The 16021-nt window shown below is 49.1% G+C and overlaps 1 long non-coding RNA gene across 2 annotated transcripts in view; it reads right to left on the reverse strand.

Annotated features, from left to right (window-relative positions):
• Positions 1-2755, reverse strand: part of LOC130159768 (uncharacterized) — a 29034-nt gene extending 26279 nt beyond the window's left edge. Inside the window, exons 1-2 of one of the 2 annotated variants that reach the window (XR_008825857.1) lie at positions 1881-2755; positions 875-952 (exon numbers count right to left, since the gene is read on the reverse strand). This is a non-coding gene — a long non-coding RNA (uncharacterized LOC130159768). Of the gene's footprint in view, positions 1-866; positions 953-1880 lie in introns of both variants that reach the window. The other variant, XR_008825856.1, reaches the window with a different exon arrangement.
• Positions 2756-16021: the final 13266 nt, after the last annotated feature.

Consider the following 16021-nt stretch of genomic DNA (forward strand, 5'->3'; position numbering starts at 1 on the left):
TGCCCCACATTTAGATGAACCACTTTGCAAAATCTGGAAGCCATTCCCTTGACCCATCAGATAAGGCAGCCACAGGAGCTAATTTCTCAGCAACACTCCTGGCCTGCAGCTGAAGCAATTCTTGCAGTAGCCCAGCCTGATAAAACTGCTGCTAGATTCCTCCCTTTTTGGCTGAAGATTTAATTTGAGATCTAGTATCCCACTGTGCACTCCCCCAGACTTCCAAAACGTTCTTCTCTAAACAGCCTTCCCGTCTCGTGCTGCCAGGCTTCGCACATCTGGAGTCCAGACCTCACTGTCACTGACCCAGGACTCACCATAGCCCTCCTCCAGCTCAAAATTAAACACATACAGTCATCCTGATCTGAGCGCAACCTTCTGCCAGGTGGTGTCAGCATCCCACAGTGCCAGGTCCAACAGCTCACGTTCACTTTTAAAACAAAACAGCCCCAGCTGGAAGCACCCATACTGAATTTCTAGGAACCCCAGAAAACCTCCACCGTGTCCTTAGTAATCACTATGGCCTCCCCACCCACATCAGTCTGAGGATGAAATCAGGGAAAATCTATTACCAGGCTTCTTATTTCCCTCTCAAGCTGGAAAAAAACCCCTGAAATATCCTGTGGAAAGGAACTCTAATGTCACCCCCCGCAGAAGCATTGACAGTCACTGATTAAGTCCCCAGTGGTGGGAATCCTTGGCAGGCACTGGTGGGTATAAATTCTGTCCCCCACTATGTAAGCTCACACACCGTTTGGAGTCATGGAGCAGTTAGGATCAGGCCACAGAGGCCAGGCTGTCCCCAGCTCTGAAGGAACTGCAAGAACCACCCTCTCCTCTGCTTTATTTTTTATAACGTTACCCACCTCCATACCTGCCTTGTGCGGGGTGTCTTCTGCCTGCACGTCACCCTGCCCAGAGCCATCACATAGACCTCTTGCAGCTGTACACCCTTATGATGGCACAGGACCCCAGGAAGGTAGGGGAAAAAAAGAAAAAAAAAAGAAAAAAAAAAAAAAAAGATCCACATTACATAGCTGCTTTGCTCTGACATAAAAACCTTCCCCTGCTCCATATTCTACTGTGTGACCAGTCTTGAATTTGTCTGCAGTTTCTGGTGACTTTCTGGATGTCACTGGAAATATTCAGGAGAGTAAACTCCTGGCAAATAAAACCTCCTTTTGGCTCATAAAGATGAACCTCTCTGATTATGGAGCTTGTCCTCATCCAGACATCCAGCTTAGCCAAGCAAAGATACTCTCCAGGTGCAGTTTCCCCTGCTCCTGATTGAGAACATCCTCATCTTCTCCACCTTCTGCTCTGAATCATCAGGTATAAATTAGCAGTAATGTCACCACAAGGGAGAGTCTGGAGGAAACATAGACTGGACAGATGTTCTGCTTTCAGAACACAGCAAGCAATATATATGAAAGAGCAGCAGGCACTGCGAGAAAAGTGAGACTGCAATTCAGCAACCCTTGGAAGAAAGGGTCAGGTCCAGCTGCTGTCAGCTTGATGCTATCAAGCAAAAGGGAGAAGCACAGGGAGATCCGAATATCTCCTTCAAAAACTCCTTCCTCTATCATCATCTAACCTGACCCTTGCTGTATTAAAAACATAATCATTTTTCCTCAATACTTGAATGCTAAGGTCCCATCCATCACTTGACACTGTGACGGGTGGCAGGACCATGTTCTGTGCATGTGTCTCTCCCCTTTGGCAAGCACCTAGAGTACCTCGGTGCCTCTGATGTTGACAAGATGGGCTTTAACTTTGGAGAGCTCTTGGATACCAGAATGACAGCGCTGAAGAATGAGATCTGCTGCTGCTGGAATGGGCGCTTGTTCGACACTGACTCAGAAGAGGAAAATGCCACTTACCGAACCTCCAATACTTGTTTCTCAACAACCCGAAGCTCTTGGAGGTCTCCCATCTAAATACTAGCCAGGCGAGTTGCTGTGTGGCTTCTGGGACGTCACAAGGATAGGCACAGTATGAGAAGGACACTGCGCTATTTGGGGCAAACCAGGAGACAGTTGATTTACAGAAAGACCCTCCTGGATTTTTAACGGGCTAATATTGAATGTTTTATTTCAGCTGTCCTGCTTCAAGTTTCACCAGTTGGTGAGTCGGTGCATAAAACACACAGGTTTTGTTTGTGTGCATTGGTGTACGGGTGTGATGCTCTGAGCCAGGGTGTCTGTGACCAGCAGGGAAGTGGAGGAGGAGGTGGCTAGTCAAAGAAAAAAGATATTATTAGCTTTATGCAGATTTTAGGGTGGGAGTTTTCTCCTGGCATCACCTCCCACGGTCTCCATCTGCAATAAGCTCTCGTTGTACTTGTTCAGGCAAAAAATCTATGGTCAGAATATGGGATTTCATCTGAGTTCCCCCCCCCCAGCCCATCTTGAAACACTCCCTCAAAATAAATTACGCCAAAGAGAAATCGTCCCTAAGAACTGTGCAAGAACTAGCGTACTGCAGGGACCTCTTTAACCCACCCCCATCCTACCAAAGACCTGCACTGAGCTCAGGTTTTATGGGCCAGAGCTGCAGGCACTGTCATCAGCTGGGGAAACAGGACACGGAGCCTTGATCCTGCCAGCTTCTGAGCAGCCTGGCCTCATCCAGCAGAGCAGCTAAGTATGCGGCTTATGCGGCAGCTTTACTGGCTCGAGATCCCTGCCTGAAGGGCCCTGGAGAAGAGCAAAACACCACTTGGCCTACGTTGTGCGTCCGTCCGTCCGTCCGTCTGTCTGTCACTGCCCTCTGCCGGGGAGCGCGCGGCTCCGGGACCTGGCGTGGCCGCGCAGGGCCGCGGCGGGGTGCGCGTCAGGCAGGGCCGGGCATGGCGGGGGGGCTGCGGCCCTGCGCCCGCCTGCCCGCGCGCTCCCTCCCACACCGCGCAGCGGCGAAACCCAAACCGGAGCAACTGAGTGATGCTGCCGTGCTGATGCGGCCAAGCGTGAGAGCCCGCCTAGCCATCGCAGGCACCTATGACATCCGCCAATTATAAACACACTGACCGGTGTAAATTTAATATTAACTTGCCTTGAACCACAGTATAAGCTTACTAAAATAGTGCAGCTAGCAAGAGCGTGCAAGTGCTTTCTGACACCGATGGCACGGTCAGACACAATTTTGCGTAGGTATGTCAGCACTGTGATCACCAAAAAGGCAGACAGAGGTGGTGCAGGCACACTTAGGAGGCATCCCGGTAGCAAAAGTTGCCGGAGGGAGGCCAGGATAAACAAAAGGGGCTGCAAAAAAGCAGAGCATCCCCCCAGTACACAAGGAGGATGGCTGGCAAGACAAAGAAAGCAAGGTAAGCAGGATCTGCAATGGAGGAACACACCGCTACCACCACCCCTCCCCTTTTGGGGATTGGGCAATAGCACAACATCAGGCATAAATGAGGGGAGACGGAGGGGGAAAAAAAACCAACAAGCAGTTTGGTTCTGACTTGCTTTCTCGAGTCTGGTCACCTTGACCTGGGTGGCCAGGAGCCACCAAGACTGCAGCCACCAGCGCTCACTGCACAGCATTCATCAGTCGTGTGTTTTTACAGCTAATATATACAGGATTGCTAGAGGCTGAGTCTTGTATATGCGGTGATGCTGCTTAACACTGTGGCAGAACTGACAATCAGCAAGCAGCCCGTTGCAAATTTAGTAAGATTTAGTTCTACAGTTCAAAACTGGCCTGATGTGCCAATCTTCTAAATACCCCCATCGCAGCCATCTCTAATTCTGCCACGGCTGGTTGGATGGATGTGTGGACGGATGGACAGACTGATTTGTACGCAACGCAGGGCTCTGCTAGAGAAGGACAGCAGGCTCAGTAGTGTCTCACTCCATGCCTGCTTGTTTATTACCAGACACCACCTCCCTTCTCCCCAGGGCAAAGCAACCACCCCAGGACCCAGGCAGAAGATGGCAGCTGGGAGCTGTACTCTCATCCATTGCTTGCATTGCCTGCAGACCCCTCCTGTCCCCTTCGGTGGCTTTATTTGTACCAGAAGCCGTGAGGAGCACAGCTAGTGTCAGGGGGCCAAAACTACAGGGTGGCCATCAGCAGTAGCTGTCACTTACCTGCCTTGAGAGACAGGGAACCACAAGCCCTGCACAAGTGCCTTATTCTGCTCCTTGTTCACGAGGGGTTAGGACCCTCATCCCCCTCTTTCTTAGCCCTGTAATACAGGTTAGGGAGATGACAGCAAGAATTGCCTTCCAAATGATGTGAGAAGATACTCCACATGGTCCCAACATCCAGCCTGTGCCGGCTTCTCCTTTACTCTGAGTTGGGACAAGCATGACATTTGTCAGGAGCATCTTGCTTATGGTCCTGCAGCTGGTCTACACACACTGCAAATGAGTATCCTCAGCACAGGAGGTATGGAGCAGAGCTATGCTTCCTCCAGCACACAGTGATGGGAAGGTACCAAAAGGAGTCAAGGAGGCAGGTATTTGGGCATCTCTCAAATGTGAGGGTCTCCTCCTAAGCTCTAAGCACTAGAGAACAGCTAAGGCCTGAAAGCACTGTTCGGATCTGCTCCAAAACTTGTTAGCATAATCCCTTACAGGTCTGGACTCGTGCTGTGATCTATACAAATATCCGACCTCCTGAATTGTGCTAAGTACCGGGATTCAGCAATACGCCACAGCAACGCATTCCAGAAAAGACTGCACTTTCCGTGAGAAAACCACATTCAGATACCCCTTGAATGAGGTGTGTGACATAAAAAAAAGTACAATACAATCACATAAAACAGTGGGAGATCCTTACTTTGGAGACTGCAGCAACAGTTAGCTCATCTCAGAGAGGAAATCCTTGCTTCTGAGGCCAGGTCCTCAGCCTGGATTTTTCCTGAGCTCTGCACTTCTCTAACCACATAGCCTCAGAAGCACTGTAATTGATAAAGAAGTGAAGCCCACCACATTTAGCTCCTCATCCCTCCTTTTCATCTGGAAGGAAGCTATTTCAGCACTGCGCTCCAGGATCTAAAGGCCACAGAGTTGGGCAGTGATCAATGGAAAGTCTATCCCAGGGTGTGAAGGAAAAGAAACGCATTCACACAGGGAAATCTGGCATCAGTAGAAGCAGCAAATGAGACAGAGAAAAAGGTTTCCTCTCTCTCGTGGAGGGGGAGGGGGGAAGCACAAGAGCTATCCCAGCAACTTTTATGGACTACAGTCTTGCAGCCAAACCTGGAATCTCCTGGCTGCTGTGAAGGGCTTTATGAGATTCCCCCAACATGCACACTGAAGTAGCCTGTTTCATACGCTCCACTTGTCCCTTTTGATTTATATCCCTCAAGCTGCCCCTGCTGGAAGAAAAACAGAGCCAATGGCAAGCAAGGTACTTCAAGAAGAGTGGGACTGCAGCAGGACTGCCTTTTTGGAAGGGCTTTGGAGGAGCAACAGCACAAGCTCTATAATCACAGCAGTGAGAGCACAAGAGAGCAGGCGATCGGTTTGGCTATGGAGCAAATGCAATGTGCAAGAGAACAGGAGAGCACGGTCCTTCCATTCCCTTCCAGCCCAACCTCGTGACGAGGCTGGTTGTGTTTCCTGACCCCAACGCAATTCCCTGCTCGCTGCTAGCAAGGAAGCCATCAAATCCATCCATTCCTTCTAGTGAGGATGAAAGTCCTGCCTGCAAAGTCTCCCTCTTGTAATTTCAAGCATAATGAAAAGCACCATGGATCATGCTTCTGCATCCCGAAAGTCAGTCCTAAAATTGTACCTGCAAAAGCCGAAGTTAGAAGGTCTGTGAGCAGCAGGATTAAGCAAGCTTGGAGTCCCACCAAGTATCGCAGCCAGAGCTGGCTGGCTGAAACAGGGTGGGAAATGACCTACCTTTTCCCTCCCCTACCCAGGCACAGATTTTTACATTGTTTATGAACTTGTAATATCTTTAACAACTCTCTCCATATGTGAAGTTTGTTTAAAATTGGCCATGAGCTACTTGGGGGACCAACAGGCAGAGGTCACACTGCATAATCTTTATTTCTTCAGTAAACCTAAAGGAAAAAGAAAGTCAGTCTTGTCATCCAACATGCCCATACCAATGACTTGTTCAAGAACAAGTGAAAGCCAGATGCAGGCTACAGCAGAGACAACATGCTGAGTGGCGGCCATGTCCCCTTTTACCTGCCCTCCCTGCCTGAAGACACATCAGCAAAAAGCAAACTGCCCTCACATTGAAATTGGGACCCAACCTGAAGGGCTCACAGAGGTCACGCAAAAGCCAGATCTCTGTTAGTTTAAAACTTCTCCTAGTGCTCTCCAAAAGCAGTTGGCGGTATTCCGTGGTTGTCCTATGGGAATCCACTGCTGGACCTGCAGAACCTCCTGGAGCGACGTCCGTACGCATATGCTGGATGAGGAGCTTCAACACCCAGTTGCCTTCTTGTTTCTGTACAAAGAAGACACCTGCACGCCCTCTCTCTTTCCAGGGAGCTGGGAACACAAGGGATGGCTGCAGGCTTTGGGTGATACCCCGGGCTTAGGGTTTCAGCAAGGGTTAACCGCATGACACGGACAGCACATTATACCTCCTCTGATGTTCCCGTTCCTCTCTTTCATGCAGCCCTGTGATGAGATGATGAATTGAGCATCATGCAGTTCCTGCCTAACAGCTAGTGCAGATGAGAAGTCAGAGCCAAAATAAAACCGCTCCAGGTGTTACTTGCTTCGTTCCTGCATTTTGCAGCAGCATTTCTAGGACCACTGGTTAAGAAATAATATGTTTTTGGCTTAAGCTTTGCATGGCAGCTTTACACCGGGAAACATCTCTGTCAAAGGATTGAAAGCTGCACAGGAATGTATTTTATTTGGAGCTCTGTGTGTTGATGATTGCCAGCTGCTGGGTCAAACATCAGGATCTCTTCACAGGTACATCAGGAAGCTGTTGTACTACCAGGTGTGATCATTTTATGGCAACTCTGTCTTTTGTGGACTGCAGAGAGAAATGACAGCAAAGCTCCGATCTGGGAAGCGCTGCTGGGAAGGAAAGCAGCGGTGTCCTCTGTCTGGCCCACATACGCTCAGGAATCAGGTTAGGGTGAAAAAGGGTGAGAAGTCCAAGCAATGTCAGCTGGAGCAAGGGCCCAAACGATGGCATTGCATTGCCATAACCCGCCACAGCTATCAGCAGCAAGCAAACCAGTCCAGAATGGGGGAGGAGACCTAGCTGTCACATGTGCCAGATCAGGGACAGGCTATATCCCATAATAAGAGTCACAAAAAGCTCACAAGACTAGCTAAGGGCAAGTGTGTACGCCAAGAACAAATAATACGGGGTCACGCTTGCAAGTGTATCCCAAAACAAGAACAGGAGTGGCATGCATACAATCCCTTTATAGTCAAGGATTGGGCTGAGGGTCAGAGATAAGCAGAGCCTGGGAAAAACGCTGGAGTTTTCCAGGCCAGTGGTTTAACCAGTTTGTTTTTCTTCTATTCTCTTTCTCTTTTCACTGATACAGTGATCAGAAAACTTGGAAACAGGAAAAGCAGAGGTCCTTCAAACAGAAGGAAGAGATTCTCCAGGGGCATCAGCCGCGTCAGAAGTGGCTGCAGTCAGTCTGGGTGGGTGAGCTCGCACCCTGCTGTGGCAGCTCCCAGCCCAGCAAGTCCGTGCCCACAAAAACCCACCCCTCCCCTTGCTTTGGTGGCTCCATGTGCAATGATTTATATGTTGCATACGGTCCAAAACACATCTCCCCCACGTCACCCCACCTCATCTGTGCTGCACGTGGTAGCTCCTGCAGTTGCCAGCACTGTTGCAGGTGTGAGGAGCAGCTGAAGCAAAATGCCAGCTGAGAGTGCAATGAGCCACAGAGCAAAACCTCCCTAGACAGGCTGCAGGCGGGATTTAGCATGGAAGTGTTTTACAATGTCAGGGTCCATTGCATCCCTTGGCTCCAGCTGGCTTCCCCAGGTTTCACACGTTATTTTCACAGGAGGAGAGAGAAACTAAAGAGAAGAACAGAGTGCAAGTTGGTTTCCCGCAGTTTTTGAGCCGCCCCTTTATTTCTGCACAATGTGGAACCTCTGTTGTCCCCAGATCTCCTCTCCTAAGCTGACATTCACAATCACCACTCAAGAAGAGAGGTAAGTTCAAGCCCCGCTGCTCAAGCATAGCTGAAGACACATTTAAATTAACTACCTCTGCAAGCTGATAAGGTGCTTTTTCCAGGATTGTAAATTTTAAATCAGTCCAAGAGATGCTCTAATTTTGGCCATGGTGGTGTTCAACACGCAGCTCCTTCTGAATCAAGGACTTGCAATTCTGCCCCCAGCATCAACTTTAGCTACAGGGGAAAGTCTGTCCCCAGTTTTATGGCTGGGCTTTGCTTTTTCATGACAAGTCCTATAAGGGGAACTAAAAATGCTTCAGGAGGAAGGGTGAGTAACCACAACCCCAGCATCAGTGTCTAATATCATGCACCAAGCCGAAAGGGCAGAAAGAGAAAGGCTGGAAAGAACACTCCCGTCCTCCCTCTGGGGCAGCTAAATCCATCCCCTGCCCACGGTGGGATCAGCTGCAGCTGAAACAGTCCTGGCTGGAGCTCATCCAATGCAGTCTTCAAACTTTCCAGCACTGGAAGACCTCCCAGCACAATCCATGCCAATGCTTCTCTAATCTCATGTTAGAAAAATCTTTGTGCTGAACCTAAACCTCCCAGGATGCTATTTGTGTCTGTTACATCTTGTCCTTTCCCCGGGATGATGCAGAGGGAAGAAGGGAATCACTCTGTCTGTCACTGACCCGTTGTATCATCTTCTCTGGACTAGTTGGGCTCTGTTTGCTCATGTATCCTGGCCAGCCATGTTTCTGAAGGTCTCGGGATTTTTGTTGCTCTCCAAGGCTCTCCAGTGGCATAGAGGACTAAGCCAGCCTGGACAGACCCCCATGCAGTAGTCCAACTCCCTGGGAAACGGAGCAACCCACACTGCATGTAGCAACGCTCCCTCTAGAGCTGGAGACTGTTCCCTTCCAAAAAACTCTATACAGCAAGATGTATAGGGTATATGCACATGTCATTCAGGCTAGCAGAAGTCCTGCTTTTCCTCCAATGTACAGTTTTCCTCAAATTTGTGCTCCACACTTCTGAAAGCAAAGAGCTGGGACTGAAAAGACCATCTTGGAGTCTCCTACGTTACCAAATACAGAAAGGTTTGATTGAACTCAGCGGGCGCAAACTCCCAATACTTTCATGCTGGCAGTAACGAATCCCTAACAAGCCAGAAGGTGTACCCACTAAAGTCATGTAACCGCTTGTTTTCTGCACAGCACCTTCGCTCCTACGGTGCTACACCTGTGTGGAGCTAGCACACATTGGAGTATTTTACTGCTCTGTAAAAGCTGGCTCCTCACAGACTTGGTGCAAAACCTGTGGAAGTCAATGAGCCTCTGCAGTTTAGCAGGCTTTGGATGAGGTCCTAAATGACCTCTGTGGCAATTTCACAGCAGAGAACAGATTTCAAGTCTTCTCTTGAATGGCACTCACTGAGTACTCAACACAGAGGAGGCATCTGCAACAAATCAAGACTGACTCATCGCTACAAACTCATGGGCTCAGACTGTGCCCAGGGCTCAGTCCTTATCTCCTGTAGCATCAGCAGTCTGCTGAAATCATCTTACACAGAGATGCATTAGCAGTGAGATGAGCTGCAACATCAGCCACCATCAGGCAAGCTCTGGCTCGTCAATTACATCCTCCAAAGCAAGGAACAAACCTGAGCATGATTCCTGATGTCCCGGGTTAAAGCCAGGGCTGCCAAAGATTTTACATGCATCGCTGTTGTCCTGTTCTTTACGGCTACCCAGACTTTTCCGTGCAGATAAATCTCAGCTTTTCTCAAATCCAGAAGACTCCTGCTGCCTACAAACCTCTAGAAATCATGAGCAACAGCCTGTACGCTCGTGGAGGCTGGAGCAGGAGGCACCAGTAATCCTGCACATGCGGTCTCATATCCATAGATGTGAAGATTCATCGTAAAACCTCTGTCTTAAGTACCTTCTTCCACTTTCTCGTGCTGGAATGGAATAAAATACAGGAGAAATTCCTTCAAATGCTGCCAAACCCCAGTGCAATTTTGAATCCTAGAGGACAGATTTTCTGAGCAGCCCATGGTTCTGTAGCCAGGGCTTCAGCTGGCAGTCAAAGGGATGAGATCCCTATTGAGGTCATTTTTGCAGGGCTCATGGGTGCAACCACTGAGCCAAGAGCCAGCTACGCTGCATACAGAGAAGAGCTCATTCCTGAGCCCACAGAAGGGGAAGGGCCCCATGCTGGGCTGCACCTGGGGCATCTGGCTCCCAGAAAGGCCCTGCAGGGTGGTACAGAGGCAGCTCAGTGCCACAGCATCTCTGCTGCTCTGTGACCATGCCTCATGCCACAGCTCCCAGAGTAGGCGAGAGGCACAAGCTTATGGGAGGAAGCAAGGAGACTCCTCCACATGCAGAGAAGATCCACCAGATCTGCCTGCTCAAGACCACAAGATGGTTCTTCAGAAGCTGCACAAAACAGGCTCAGGGCAGGAGGCAGCAGACACCTTGAATGTTGTCTCTAAAGTGCTGTGTTGGGTCCTCAGAGATTCAGCGTTTACAGTAAAGGCATTAGGGTTTCTTTGAACTGTTCTGAAGAAGTCTGATGAGCTTCTGCCTTGGCAGGCAAGCTCTACACTTCCGTCTTCAACCTCAAACACAAAGCAAGTTCTTCCTTCTGTACAGCTGGTGTGCAGAGCAGCAGTGTCACAGCTGAGAAGTGACCTTCCCTGTTCGTGCAACCTGCAAACACATCCCAGCCTGCCCCTTCCAGGCCCCAGGAACCTGGACTGGGCTGAGGAAGTGGGAGAAATTCCCTTTGCTCAAATGCTCTTAAACACTGGGGTGGAGTGGGGTGGTGGTGTAAAAAATAACAAACAACCTAAATCACCCGAGGAAGAAAAACAAAGAAAGAAGGGACAAACCTAAACACCTCTATGCAGAGTGTGAGGATTCACAATTATTTTTCTCCAGGTGCGGGCAGTAGATCCAAGACCAGTGCTATATTCTAGTGACCCAAGTGCCACCAGCACTGAAGGTGAGCACGTTCCTCTGCTCAAAGGGCACACACTTGTGCCTGTGAGGGTACAGAGTAGGGGCACAGTGAGTAGAACGGGGACATCAGCTCTCCTCCCTCCAGCCCATGTAGCACGTTCCACTTCTTCAGATGGCTTTGCTACAGCCATGCCCTCGGTCTGCACCTCACTTGCTCTGAGAACATGCTCCACACCGACAGCTGCCACCCACAGAAACATTTCTGCAGAGAAACAGGCTTGTTGTCGGATGAGCTGCCAAACATGACACACAAACCCACTACAAGACAGGGAGAAAGCCCTGTTATCCCATCCCTTGGCTGTCACTTTATGTCTCTCCTAAGAGCTCTACAACACATCTTGCACCTGCCCTGCATTCCTGGCTCTTCTCTGGATGCCTGATTTAGGCTGATTTGTCCCAGGCAAGGGACACACAGGTGCAGAGCCAGACACCCAGGTCCTTTAGCAGCTCTGTGATACCCCCACCTTGGTCCAGCTCTCAGACCATTGATGGAGATTTTTGACTTTGAGGAAAGGGAATTTAGGAATATTATTAAATACAGGGTTTGCTATGTTCACACCTACATAGATGAAAGAGACTGAATTTACAATCCAGGAAAACATTATCTGATTAAAAGAAACACTTGGTTCCTCCTGGAGAGTGCCAGGCCTGGGTGTAGGTTGGTATTTGCCACCTTGGGTTGCATCCTTTGCTGCACTGTGGTTGTGCCGACAGCTGACTGTATTTAATACACAGCCACGGGATAAAAGACCTTATCTTGAGCTCCACTTGTGCGTTCAGCAGTCCATTCCCATGGCCTTCAGCGCAGGCTTACCTTCCAGCACTCGGCTCGCATAATGTCACATTAGTGGTCAAAGATTTTTTTCCTGGTTTGGTCCTTCGACACCGTGCACTGCAGCTGCAGAACCTCAGCCACAGCCTGTGCACACCCCTGCTAAGCAGCACGATTCGTGCCAAAGCACTAGATGGGGCTACGCGCCCGCTTCTCGTTTCCAGTCCTACGGCTGCGAAACGCCTCCCCGAGGCTCCGCGGCAAGAAAACCCCCGCTGCACTCACCGACCCCAGCGAGCCCCCCTTGCCGCTGTTTCCGTGGACTGCTTCACCACGTTTGTTTTTCTACCACAGCGTAAATTTCAGTATCTCTTACCCGTGAACCTCCAGGTCAGCGGTTTGGCACGGGGACATCTCTTTTGGTACCCAGGTATTTAAAATCATTGTGATTTCTAAGGCAGCCTGAGCAGAAACTGTTCCAAGCGATAGCTGGGGCTGTCCCTTTGCAGTAGGAGGTTCCAGCCCAAGACAGCCCCAGGTCTCCCCAAGCTGCAGAGCTACAAACAGAGCTGCAAACATTGATCCATCCACTTCTGAGCAGTCGTCAGACCCGGGGACAAGTCGGCATGAAGTGCTGGCTGGTGACATGAGGAACAGCCCATTTAGGGGGGAAGTAGGCTTAAAAATCAAGCCCGATAAAAACAGAAGTAGTAACAGGCTTCAGACCCTCGTGACCATGCAGAAGAAAACCCCTTGGGATTTTTAGCTAAGCCATGATCTGTCCCGATCAACTGCCTCTATAAATAAGAAAGGACTTGCTTAAAAATAACCCCAGATCTCTCCACCCAGCCCTAAAACTGAAAATGCTCACAGTAATCTTGATAGTCAACTGCTAGAACAAACCAACTCTTTTTTTTTTTTTTTTTTTTTTTTTTTGAAGATTTTGCATTAAAAAAGCATATGAACAACTATGGTAACCTTCAAACTTCTTTCCTGGACAGAACAGCACAGAGGGGTCATAAAACTGCCCTGGACCCACATCCTGATCTTTTCCTGCAGGTACAGCAATGCCAAGCCCTGAAAAAATCACACCAGATGGTTCTCATGAGCATCCGCTCTCCTCAGCGGAGAAGTTGGGCAAAAGGGTGTGGCCATTGACCTTACACACAGTGCTACAGAGGGGGGTCCTGGAAGCTGCTGTGCTGCTACAGAGGCATTCCTAAAGGCTGCACTTGGACATGCAAATGAGATGCATATATATTCCTGCCTTCTCCAGCCCATCACCAAGGTCCTGGTTTCATTCCCCTCTAGGACTGCTTGTCCCAAACCACCTCCCCACCATATCCCTTGTTTCCCCAAGTCCTTTTTTCAGGTTTCTCAGCTGCAGCCTCTTAACCAACGCCACAGCAAATGCCGTGGCATCCCTTGGGCATAAACCATTCCCTCGAGTAGAGGCCAGAGAGAGACCACAGCCCAGTACAGCACACAGAGGTGCTCAAGGTGGCAGAGAAAAAGAGTAAAACAGCGTTAAAAAAAAAAACCACCAAAACATATCAACAGCCCAAAATAAAGGGGGCAGAACCAAAAGGGATGCAAGGAAAAAAAAAAAAAAAAAGAGCAACAATACAGCTCTCTCAGAGGAAAAAAAGTCCCTTGCACCTTCTCTATCAGCTTCACCAGGTCCTCACAGCCTCTCATCCTTAACTCAGCCTGAGATGGTAGGGAAGTAACTCTAGCTTGTGCAAAATGTGCTTTTTTCTCTTTTTTTTTTTTTTTTGTCCCCCCTTCCCCGCTGAGATTAGGTAGAAACAGGCTGGAGAAAGGGAGAAATTTGCAAGGAACCGTGTTTCTGTTTCCCTCTCAGGACTGGCGTACATACTAAAGGCCCAAGCTGGGACTCAAGACTTCTTTAAGCTACAGTATAATTATTCTAGCTACAGCAGGAAAGCAAAGATCGCTGAGAAGGAAGCATGCAATGCTTAGCATGGCAGCGCCTGCTTGTATTTCTAGTTTTCCTTTGTCAGAAAGATGGGGGGGTAAAGTTTGGTTTCCTGTGACTTGCCTATTGTGTTCCTGTTGACCCTTGGCAGCCCCTTCCAACGAGCAGCTCCAGCACCTGACTACCGCCAAAGCCGCTGGGTGTAGTTGGAAGCACCCCCTTCCAAAGGCCAGGGCTCCTCGCTGCCCACGAGGAGGGAGTAGGAGTAGCTGCACCAAACAAGGCGGCTTTGTCCTCCTCAAAGGCATATGTAGGAGCTCAGAAACAAGTCAGTTTTGGCCCAAGCACAGAAGAGACAGGCTGTGAAAACAAATGACCAGGCAGATGACTCCAAAGGGAGGTAAACCACTGATGACATTCAGCCCTGCTCAACCCTCCAAGCATGAACAGCTTTAATTCCAGTTCACAGGTTGAAAATAGCAAGTATTAACAGGTATGAGAATGTCAATCAAGATTTAATCACAGGGAATCTTTTGTTAAACCACAAAGAGGTGATGCACAAGTGCTTGGGCAAGAAGAAAAGGGTCAATCAGCTGGAACAGGCAGGTAGCTGAAAAGATTAACAAAATCTACAGGCCCTACCTCTACAGTCCCCCAGCTGAAAACCCAGCCCTGGTAATTCCTGGCCTTGTGTATCAGTATAAACTACAGAAATTCTCATAGTACAGTCGATTTAATGTCTGCCTCCTACCTCGATCATCAGAGCTGCCACTGATGGTGTCACGACCTTGTGAGAGTCAGTCACAAGCGATAAAGTTAGAACTCCAGCTTGTGATCCAGGTCCCCCCCAACAGATCCCTTGTCATGCCTCAAGGAAGGCAACCTGGAATACTTTTAATTAAAAGCATCTTGTTGCTTTCAGCATACAAGTGTAATAAGCTTTATACAGAGAGGAACAAGGAATAAAGGCAGAACCTTGAGCAGAGATTCCCTCACAGCAACATACAGGTCCGTCGCTAGCGATACACGGACCAGCACAGAGCTGAGCCACTGCAGCTCCTTCCCAGCAACGGTGGGGAGGATTACCTCTGTATAAAGGATGGGATGTTTTGGTCAAAGAGAGCGCTCACCTTGCAACGCACACCCCCTTTGGCTGGGGGCCTGCTGAAATGCAGACACTCGGGTTTGTGATTCACACCACCAGTGGTGTTGGCACACGAGTGGGTGCTTCAGCTCCTGCTCACAGGGTCACTTTAAGGGAAGATAAACCAGCCACAGAGACAGAAGATGCAGGAGACTGCTTGTAGTAAGAAAAGCATTTTTTTGTGTGCCTCAAAGGCAGTTAGACACTGAGAGTTTTAGGTGTGGCGTGACCAAGCCCCTCAATGACTCAATGAGTGGGTCACCTACCTTCCAACACCTCGTGAGACACAGGGCAAGGCTGATGCAGAACCGCTCAAACCTGTTGCAGCCAGGATGTACCTACATTTGTCTACAAACGTAACTCCTAGAGCTTCGGGAACTTTCAGGTCAAGACCTGCGGTACTGCAAGAGGGTAAAAGTTTCCAGTTAGGTGACTGCAGAACAAAGGGGGTTCATTTCATAGTAGGGCTCAGCTGTCCCTCTCACACCCCTTCATCTTTGGATCTGGTCATATGTCACTTCAGGCAATGGTTTCTTCAACAGTGCCTAGCTTTTCATCAGTGGCATTTTTAAATATCATTATATATTCCAGTTTTGCTAGAGTTGCTAATTATCTCAACCCCAACAGGCAGGATTTTGCTGGCCTTTTTGTTTTTAAAGCACAGGCAAGGTTGTTCTTTCCTGGGAAACAAAGAGCCTTCATTTTAGATGACAGCAACAAATGTCCACTTGTCAGCATGTATATCCTGGCTTTATTTAATAATAAAAGAGTTATGTGAAATACCATCACCTTAGCACGTTTGAAATTAGAAAAGACAAGAGCCCCCCCAGGCAACAGAAAATTCAGAGGGAAAGATCCAGGTGCAGGTAAAACCGAGTACTTGTACAAAGCCTAGCTGCTGGCAGGCTGGAGGAAGGCAGTCACAACATCGCACACGTGCTAGCCTTGACAGAGGTGCACAGCCTGGAGAAAAGGAGGCCGAGAGGGGACCTTATCACTCTGTACAACTACCTGAAAGGAGGTTGTAGCAAGGTGGGGTCAGTCTCTTCTCCCAGGT

Source organism: Falco biarmicus, chromosome 1 (genome assembly GCF_023638135.1).
Source record: "Falco biarmicus isolate bFalBia1 chromosome 1, bFalBia1.pri, whole genome shotgun sequence".
In the NCBI taxonomy this organism is placed as follows: Eukaryota; Metazoa; Chordata; class Aves; order Falconiformes; family Falconidae; genus Falco; species Falco biarmicus.